The following is a 10,763-nucleotide window of genomic DNA, read 5'->3' as shown; positions in this document are numbered from 1 at the left end:
CAAATAACGAGATCAAGGGGATTGACAACCCTCTTGCCCGCGTTGGGTGCAAGTTGTTTGTTTCTTTGTGTGCAGCCGCTAAAGACGGTTGATGATTGGTATTCCTATTGGTTCGATAAACCTTGGTTTCATAACTGATGGAAATACTTACCCGGATTGTGTTGTGATAACCCGTTCCTCTTCACGGAAAACCCAACGCAGATCACAGTCATCAACAATCATGATGATATATATCCACAAACAAGGATGTACACACGAAATAATTACACAAGGAACGAACAAGATATCCAAAAGGGAGTCATAAATATACTAACAAGATCGTTGCTTGAAAAGCATAACATATGGTTCAATATTATTTTATTGTATATAACTGAACTCCAACCAAACGAACATCAAAGACATCACAACTAGCAACAATAGATAATTGTTGGATACTTTGAGAAAGGAAACAAGTATCACAAGAACGGATTAGTAAATTCATGACATGATGCAACCTACAAAAGATTGAATGCAAGAAATGCATGCATGAAGTAGACACTCGTTGTCGAGATAGCATTGGATTGATGTAGTAAATAATGGTTCATTGATCATACTAACTTGGCTCCAATAAACCCATGGTGTCAACACCTTCCTTGTAAGTGAGCTACGTCCAATGCATCTCCGATTGTTCCCAGAACGACAACACAAACAAAATTCTATCCAAATTCATTGGGACCAAAGAGTTCGAGAACCAACAATACATAAGACAAACTCCACATAAATATGTGCATATAGATATGAAATTGAATTGCATGCACACTTTAGCCAGTTAATGTCATGGTGGAGTTTCCCCTATGTATTGGGTCAAAGAAATAAAGCATGCCAAAGAAAGTACATACAGTAAATATGCATGCTCAAGGCATTCAAGAACCAAATCAACACATGATTGATAAGATATGGATACGTATCCAACATATCTATAATTTTTTATTGTTCATGCTGATATATTATCATTCTAGAATACTTTTGGGGTATTTATTTACCAATTTATATTATTTTTGAGCACTAACCTATTGACCCAGTGCCCAATGCGAGTTGCTATTTTCTTCGTGTTCTTCAGTTTTTCCATACCAAATGAAGTCCAATTGCCCTGAAACTTTTTGGTCATTTTTCTGGACCAAAAGAAGACCAACGAGCATTTAAAGAAGGCTCTAGGCCTCACAAGGGGCCCACAAGCCAACAGGGTGCGATCTGGGGGGTCATGTTGGGGAACATTGCATGGGAAACAAAAAATTTCCTACGCACACGAAGATCTATCATGGTGATGTCCATCAACGAGAGGACATTAGATCTACATACCCTTGTAGATCGCTAAGCGGGAAGCGTAAAGAAACGCGGTTGATGTAGTGGTACAGCTTCGTGATTCAAATCACTGCCGTCCCACGATCCGTCCCACGAATGGTTCCGATCTAGCGCCGAACGGATGGCACCTCCGCGTTCAGCAAACGTACAGCTCGATGACGATCTCGGCCTTCTTGATCCAGCAAGCAAGATGGAGAAGTAGATGAGTTCTCAGGCAGCGTGACGATGCTCCGGTGGTTGTGATGATCTACTCCTGCAGGGCTTCGCCCGAGCTCCGCAGAAATCCGATCTAGAGGTAAAACTATGTGGAATAGGCTAGGGTTGCACGTGGCAAAGTTGTGTCTCAAAAAGCCCTAAACCACTAATATATATAGGAGGAGGGGAGAGGCTAGCCTTGGGGCACAAGGGCCCCAAGGGTGCGCCGGACGAAGGGTGGAAGAGGACTCCTCCTCCAATTCGGTTTGGTAAGGAGGAGTCCTCCTCTTCCTTCCCACCTCCCTCCTTTCCTTTTTTTCTTTCCTTTGGTATTTTTGCTAGTGGCGCCATAGCCCTATTGGGCTGACTCCACCAGCCCACTAAGGAATTGGTGCACCACCCTAAGGCCATGGGCTCACTCCCGGGTGGGTGGGCCCCTCCCGGTAAACACCCGGAACCCATTCGTCACTCCCGGTGCACTGCCGGTAATGCCCGAAACTTTCCGATGACCAAATAAAACCATCCTATATATCAATCTTTGTTTCCGGACCATTCTGGAAACCCTCGTGACGTTCGTGATCTCATCCGGGACTCCGAACAAAATTCGGTAACCACACATATAACTCAACCATACTAAAACATCATCGAACCTTAAGTGTGTAGACCCTGTGAGTTCGAGAACTATGTAGACATGACCCGAGACACTCCTCGGTCAATATCCAATAGCGGGACCTGGATGCCCATATTGGATCCTACATATTCTCCGAAGATCTTAACGGTTGAACCTCAACACCAAGGATTCATATAATCCCGTATGTCATTCCCTTTGTCCTTCGGTATGTTACTTGCCCGAGAGTCGATCGTCGGTATCCGCATACCTATTTCAATCTCGTTACCGGCAAGTGTCTTTACTCGTTCTGTAATACAAGATCCCGTGACTTACACTTAGTTAGGTTGCTTTCAAGGCTTGTGTGTGATGTTGTATTACCGAGTGGGCCCCGAGATACCTCTCTGTCACACGGAGTGACAAATCCCAGTCTTGATCCATACTAGCTCAACGGACACCTTCGGAGATACCTGTAGAGCACCTTTATAGTCACCCAGTTAAGTTGCGACGTTTGATACACACAAGGTATTCCTCCAGTGCCAGTGAGTTATATGATCTCATGGTCATAGGAATAAATACTTGACACGCAGAAAACAATAGCAACAAAATGACACGATCAACATGCTACATTCATAGTTTGGGTCTAATCCATCACATGATTCTCCTAACGATGTGATTGAGTTATCAAGTGACAACACTTGCATATAGTCAGAAAACCTTGACTATCATTGATCAACTGGATAGCCAACTAGAGGCTTGCTAGGGACATTGTTTTGTCTATGTATCCACACATGTATCTATGTTTTCATTCAATACAATTATAGCATGGATAATAAACGATTATCTTGTAATAGGAAATATAATAATAACTATTTTATCATTGCCTCTAGGGCATATTTCCAACAGGTCATGCCCTGATGGCTTGTGCTTCTCTCATGGCCCTCCCGACTCCGTTCATGTTGGAAATATGCCCTAGGGGCAATAATAAATTGGTTATTATTACATTTCCTTGTTCATGATAATCGTTTATTATCCATGCTAGAATTGTATTGAATGGAATCTCACATACATGTGTGGATACAAAGACAACACACTGTCCCTAGTGAGCCTGTAGTTCACTAGCTTGTTGATCAAAGATGGTCAAGGTTTCCTAACCATAGACAAGGGTTGTCACTTGGTAACGGGATCACATCATTAGGAGAATGATGTGATGGACACGACCCAAACTATGAACGTAGCATGTGATCTTGTCAGTTTATTGCTACTATTTTCTGCATGTCAATGTATCTGTTCCTATGACCATGAGATCATGGAACTCCCGGACACCGAAGGAATACCTTGTGTGTATCACACATCGCAACGTAACTGGGTGACTATAAAGGTGCTCTATAGGTATCTCCGAAGGTGTCTGTTGGGTTGGCGTGAATCAAGACCGGGAATTGTCACTCCGTATGACAGAGAGGTATCTCGGGGCCCACTCAATAATACGACATCACAATAAGCCTTGCAAGCAATGTGAATAAGGAGTTAGTCATGGGATCTTGTATTACAGAACGAGTAAAGAGACTTGCCGGTAACGAGATTGAACTAGAGATACCGACGATCGAATCTCGGGCAAGTAACATACCGAAGGACAAAGGGAACAACATACGGGATTAACTGAATCCTTAACATAGAGGTTCAACCGGTAAGATCTTCATAGAATATGTAGGATCCAATATGGGCATCTCGGTCCCGCTATTGGATATTGACCGGAGAGTGTCTCGGTCATGTCTACATAGTTCTCAAATACGCAGAGTGTGGACACTTATGGTTCGACGTCGTTTTCGTTATAGTTGAATTATTGATGTTGCTAACCGAATGTTGTTCGGAGTCCGAGATGAGATCCTGGACATCATGAGTGTCCCCGGAATGGTCCAGAAACAAAGATTGATATATAGGAATGTTGCATTTGGCTTCCGGAAATATTTCGGGCATTTCCAGTATAGTACCGGGAGTGACGAATGGGTTCTAGGGTGTTACCGGGAGGGGCCACCCACCCGGGAGAGGGCCTAATAGGCCCATGGTGGCGCACCAGCCCTTAGTGGTCTGGTAAGGCCAACCCAATAAGCCTATTTCAGCTGAAAGCAAAATAAAAGGAAAAAGGAAAAAAAAGGAAGGAGGTGGACAAGTTGGGAAGGAGTCCTCCACCAAACTGAATTGGAGGAGGACTCCTCCCTCTTGGGTTCGGCCGAACCCTCTTGCTTGAAGTAGGAGGCAAGCCACCCTCCCTCTTGTTCCTCCTATATATACTGGAGGTTTGAGAGGCTTTTGGCACCCCAAGCCATAGTGCAGCCCTCTCTCCCTCCACCACTTCGTGACACCTCATAGCTAGTTCGGTATGGCACGGCGAAGCCCTGCCGGAGTAGCTCCACCAACATCACCGCCACGCCGTCGTGCTGCCGGAGAACTCAAGTACCTCTTTGTCTCTCTTGCTGAATCAAGAAGGCAGAGATCATCATCGAGCTGTACGTGTGCTGAAAGCGGAGGTGCCGTCCGTTCGGTAGTAGATCGGGACAGAGTTCGTGGGATGCTTGCAATTCGGATCACAAAGACGTTCGACTACATCAAGCGCTTTTCTTAACGCTTTCCGCTTAGCGATCTACAAGGGTATGTGGATTCGATCTCCCCCCTCGTAGATGATCATCACCATGATAGGTCTTTCGTGTGCGTAGGAAATTTTTTGTTTCCCATGCAACGTCCCCCAATAGTTCTGTGGCTTATAAATTCTCATCTACCCTAAAAACATTAGAGGGAGTCCCGAAACACTTTTTACGCCACCGCAAGTCTCTATTCTGATGGGAGGCCGTTTGGAGCTCCATTCCGGCACCCTGTCGGAGGGGGGATCGATCATGGAGGGCCTCTTCATCAACCTTGTTGCCCTCATGATGATGTGTCAGTAGTTCACCACAGACCTACGGTTCCGTAGCCAGTACCTGGATGGCAATCTTGCTCTCTTTGATCTTTAATACAATGATCATCGCATCATTGCAATGCGTTTGTTGGGATCCAATGAATTGTTGGTTTATGTTCAGATTATTCATGATAAATATTTGAGTCTCCTCTGAATACTTATATGATTTTTATGTTCATTATTATGATAGCTTCGTAATTCTCTCTGATCTATTGAAATAGTTTGGGTAACTAGATCGATATTTCTTCGGTGAGAGAGGTGCGTTGTGGTAGGTTCAACCTGACTAATTTCTATATCCAAGTGACAGAAGGGGTCAAGATGCGTATTTTTGTTGCTGCTACTAAGGATCAAAATATGGGGTTTATTCATATTGCTTGAGTTTACTTTGTCTACATCATGTCATTGTTCTCCATGCATTGCTCTGTTTTACTTAATACTCTAGATGCATGCTGAATAATGGTTGATGATTGGACTAATAGTAATAGGTGCACGCAGGAGTCGGTCTATTTGTTTACGGATGTGATGCCTATATACACATGATCATTTATGGGAATATCGCATAACTATCCGCTTTTCTGTCAATTGCCCAACAACAATTTATTTACCCACCATATGCTATTTGTCATGAGAGATACCATTAGGGAAAACTATGCCCCCGGGGTCTATTCACAACATATTGATAAAACCTTCAATACCTTGCTGTTATTTACTTGCTTTTATTTTATCTTGCTATCTAAAATTATCTACACACCTCACTTGCTTGCAAATAACAAGACAAGAGGATTGACAACCCTCTTGCCCGCGTTGGGTGCAAGTTGTTTGTTCTTTTATGTGCAGCGGTTGAAGACGGTTGTGGCTGATATTCCTATTAGGTCGATAAACCTTGGTTTCACTACTAAGGGAAACACTTACCCACATTGTGCTGCGATAATCCGTTCCTCTTCATGGAAATTCCAAGGCAGATCATAAGTATCAGGAAGGATTTCTGGCGCCGTTGCCGGGGAATATTATCACCAACTACCAAGTAACTCCAACAAATTTCCCTCAAGTAGATGACCTAAGGTTTATCAATTCATGGGAGGTATAGGATGAAGATGTTCTCTCCCGAGCAAGCCTGCAATAAAATACAAGAAATCCCTTGTGTCCCCAAACACACACAACACAATGGCAAATTGTATAGGTGCACTAGTTCGATGAAGAGATGGTGGTATAGGTGTAGTATGGATAGTAGATATAGATTTTTGTAATCTGAGAATATAAAAACAACAAGGTAGCAAGTGGAAAACAACGAGCAAAACATTGTATAAATGCTTGGAAATTAGGCCTAGGATTCATACTTTCACTAGTGCAATCTCTCAACAATGCTAACATAGTTGGATCATACAATCATTCCTCAACGTGCAACAAAGAATCACCCAAAGTTCATAAGTAGGAGAGAATATAAGATGAAATTGGTGTAGGTAGTAGAACCACCTCGAAGTTATTCTTTCCGATCAATCTTTTGAGCTATTGTTGTAAGTGTCACAAACAGCCCTAGAGTTCGTACTAGAATAACACCCATGATACATATCAGTCAACCCTAATGTCACCTAGATACTCCAATGTCACCTCAAGTATCCGTGGGCTAATTATACGACATGCATTAAACAATTTTAGGTTCATCATATTCAATCCAACACAAAGAACTTAGAAGAGTACCCCAAGATTTCTGTCGGAGAATGTAGTTTGAAAACGTGCAATCAACCCCAATGCATAGAACCCCAAGGTCACCGGAATCGTAAGTTGATGCCATAATATATATCAAGTGCATCAATAGAATACCCCATTGTCACATGCAAGACATACGTCAAGTGTTCTCAAATCCAATATCCAATCCAACATAACGAGATCTCAAAGGGTACGATTCAATTCATCAAAACAAGATAGCAAAGGAAGAGCAACATATGATCCAACTATATTAACAACGCCCGTGATACATCTAGATCGTGCCATATCAAGAACATGAGAGAGAGAGATAGAACACATAGCCACTGGTACATACCGCCAGCCCCGAGGGTGAACTACTCCCTCCTTGTCATTGCCTCCACTGGGATGATGAAGATGGCCACCGGAGATGATTTCCCCCCTCCGACAGGGTATTGGATGTTGAGGAACGTTGCATGTGAAACAAAAAAAATCCTACACACACGAAGACCTATCATGGTGATGATCAACTACGAGAGGGAGATCGGATCTACATACCCTTGTAGATCGCTAAGCGGGAAGCATTAAGAAACGCGGTTGATGTAGTGGAACGTCTTTGCGATTCAAATCGTCTCCGTCCCATGATCCGTCCCGATCTAGCACCGAACGGACGGCACCTCCGCGTTCAGCACACGTACAGCTCAATGACGATCTCCGCCTTCTTGATCCAGAAAGAGAGACGGGGAAGTAGATGAGTTCCCCGGCAGCGTGACAGCGCGCCGGTGATGGTGGTGATCTATTCCTGCAAGGCTTCGCCTAAGCACCGCAGAAATCCGATCTAGAGGAAGAACTACGAACTAGAGGAGAGGGTAGCACGTGGCTGAAATTGTGTCTCAAAAACCCTAAATCCTCTAGTATATATAGGAGGAAGGAGGGGCTATGCTTGCACACCAAGGGAGCCTCCCTTGGGCTCGACTGAACTAGGAGAGGAGGAGTCCTCCTCTAATCCTACTTGGATTAGGACTCCTCCCCAAGTTGTCCACCTCTTTTGGTTTTTCCACTTTTTACCTCATGGGCTTTCTTTGGTTGACTAGTCAGCCCATCAAGGGCTGTTGCCCCACCATCAAGTCCATGTGCCCCCCTTGGGGAGTGGTGGGCCCACCTGGTGGACCCCTAGTACCCATTCGTCACTCCCGGTACACTGCCGGTAATGTCCGAAATCCTTCCGGAATCCAAATACCAACTTCCTATATATCAATCTTCGTTTCCGGACCATTCCAGAACTCCTTGTGACGTCCGGGATCTCATCCATTACTCCGAACAAAACTTCATTCACCAGCACCTACATCTCAACTATACCAAAACGTCACCGAACCTTAAGTCTGCACACCCTGCGAGTTTGAGAACTATGTAGACATGACCCGAGACACTCTCCGGTCAATATCCAATAGCGGGCCCTGGATTTCCATATTGGATCCTACATATTCTGTGAAGATCTTATCGGTTGAACCTCTATGTCAAGGATTCATATAACCCCGTATATCATTCCATTTGTCCTTCGGTATGTTACTTGCCCGAGATGCGATCGTCGGTATCTCCATACCTATTTCAATCTCGTTACCGGCAAGTCTCTTTACTCGTTTTGTAATACAGGATCCTGTGACTAACTCTTTAGTCATATTGCTTGCAAGGCTTGTATTTGATGTTGTATTAATGAGTGGGCCCCGAGATACCTCTCCGTCACACGGAGTGACAAATCCCAGTCTTGATCCATGCTAACTCAACGAACACCTTCAGAGATGCCTGTAGAGTACCTTTATAGTCACCCGGTAACATTGCGACATTTGATACACACAAGGCATTCCTCCGGTGTCAGTGAGTTACATGATCTCATGGTCATAGGAATGAATACTTGACATGCAGAAAACAATAGCAAAAAAATGACACAATCATATGCTACGTTTAAAGTTTGGGTCTTGTCCATCACATCATTCTCCTAATGATGTGATCCCGTCATCAAGTGACAACACTTGTCTATGGCTAGGAAACCTTAACCATCCTTGATCAACAAGCTAGTCAACTAGAGACTCACTAGGGACATAGTTTTGTCTATATATCCATGCATGCATTTATGTTTCCATTCAATACAGTTATAGCACGGATAATAAATGATTATCTTGAAACAAGAAATATAATAATATCTATTTTATTATTGCCTCTAGGGCATATTTCCAACAGTCTCCCCACTTGCACTAGAGTCAATAATCTAGCCTCACATCTTCATGTGATTTACAATGTAATGAATCTAACACCCATACAATTCTGGTGTTGTTCATGCTTTGCTCGTGGAAGAGGTTTAGTCAGCGGATCTTCAACATTCAGATCCGTGTGCACTTTGCAAATTTTTATGTCTTCCTCCTTGATGTAATCGCGGATGGCGTTGAAGCGTCGCTTTATGTGTCTGGTCCTCTTGTGAAACTTTGGTTCCTTGGCTAGAGCAATGGCACCAGTGTTGTCACAGAACAGATTGATTCGATCCAGTGCACTTGGCACTACTCCAAGATCTGACATGAACTGCTTCATCCAGACACCCTCCTTGGCCGCCTCTGAGCCAGCTATGTACTCCGCTTCGCATGTAAAATCAGCTACGACGCTTTGCGTGGAACTGCACCAGCTTACCGCATCCCCGTTAAGAACAAATACGTATCTGGTTTGAAACTTAGAGTCATCCGAATTAGTGTCAAAGCTTGCATCAACGTAACCCTTTACGACGAGCTCTTCGTCACCCCCATAAACGAGAAACATTTCCTTAGTCCTTTTCAGGTACTTCAGAATATTCTTGACCGCCGCCCAGTGTTCCACTCCTGGATCACTTTGAAACCTGCCTATCATACTTATGGCCAGGCTGACCTCCGGTCTTGTGCACACCATTGCACACATGATGGAACCTATGGCTGAAGCATAGGGGACGACACTCATCTTTTCTCTATCTTTTGCAGTTACTGGACATTGAGTCTTACTCAACTTTATACCTTGTAACACACGCAAGAACCCCTTCTTGGATTGTTCCATTTTGAACTTCTTCAAAACTTTATCAAGGTATGTGCTTTGTGAAAGAGCTATTAGGCGCCTCGACCTATCTCTATAGATCTTTATGCCCAATATGTAAGAAGCTTCTCCTAGGTCTTTCATTGAATTTTTTTTATTCAAGTAATCCTTTACGCTTTCCAAAAACTCCACATTGTTTCCAATCAACAATATGTCATCCACATATAATATTAGAAATGCCATAGAGCTCCCACTCACTTTCTTGTAAATACAAGCTTCTCCAAAAACTTGTATAAACCCAAACGCCTTGATCACCTCATCAAAGCGGTGATTCCAACTCCGAGATGCTTGCCCCAGTCCATAAATGGATCGCTGAAGCTTGCAGACCTTGTCAGCATTCTTAGGATCGACAAAACCTTCGGGTTGTATCATATACAACTCTTCCTTAAGAAACCCATCAAGGAACGTCATTTTGACATCCATCTGCCAAATTTCATAATCAAAAAATGCAGCTATTGCTAACATGATTCGGACGGACTTAAGCATCGCTACGGGTGAGAATGTCTCATCGTAGTCAACTCCTTGAACTTGTGAAAAAGCCTTTGCCACAAGTTGAGCTTTATAAACGGGCACATTAACGTCCGCGTCCGTCTTCTTCTTAAAGATCTATTTGTTCTGAATAGTGATATGTCTCAAACGTATCTATAATTTTTGATGGTTTCACGCTATTATCTTGTCAACTTTGGATGTTTTTTATACCTTTTGTATATTTTTTGGGACTAACTTATTAATTCAGTGCCAAGTGCCAGTTCCTGTTTCTTCTGTATTTTTGACTCTTTTCAGATCTGATTTTGGAACGGAGTCCAAACGGAATAAAATCCCCGAAATTAATTTTTGAACAGAAGAAGATCGGGAGGCTTGAGGGCCAAGGCAGGG

The sequence above is a fragment of the Hordeum vulgare genome, chromosome 3H (genome assembly GCF_904849725.1).
Source record: "Hordeum vulgare subsp. vulgare chromosome 3H, MorexV3_pseudomolecules_assembly, whole genome shotgun sequence".
Taxonomy (NCBI): Eukaryota; Viridiplantae; Streptophyta; class Magnoliopsida; order Poales; family Poaceae; genus Hordeum; species Hordeum vulgare.
Note: the sequence above shows the minus strand (reverse complement) of the source record.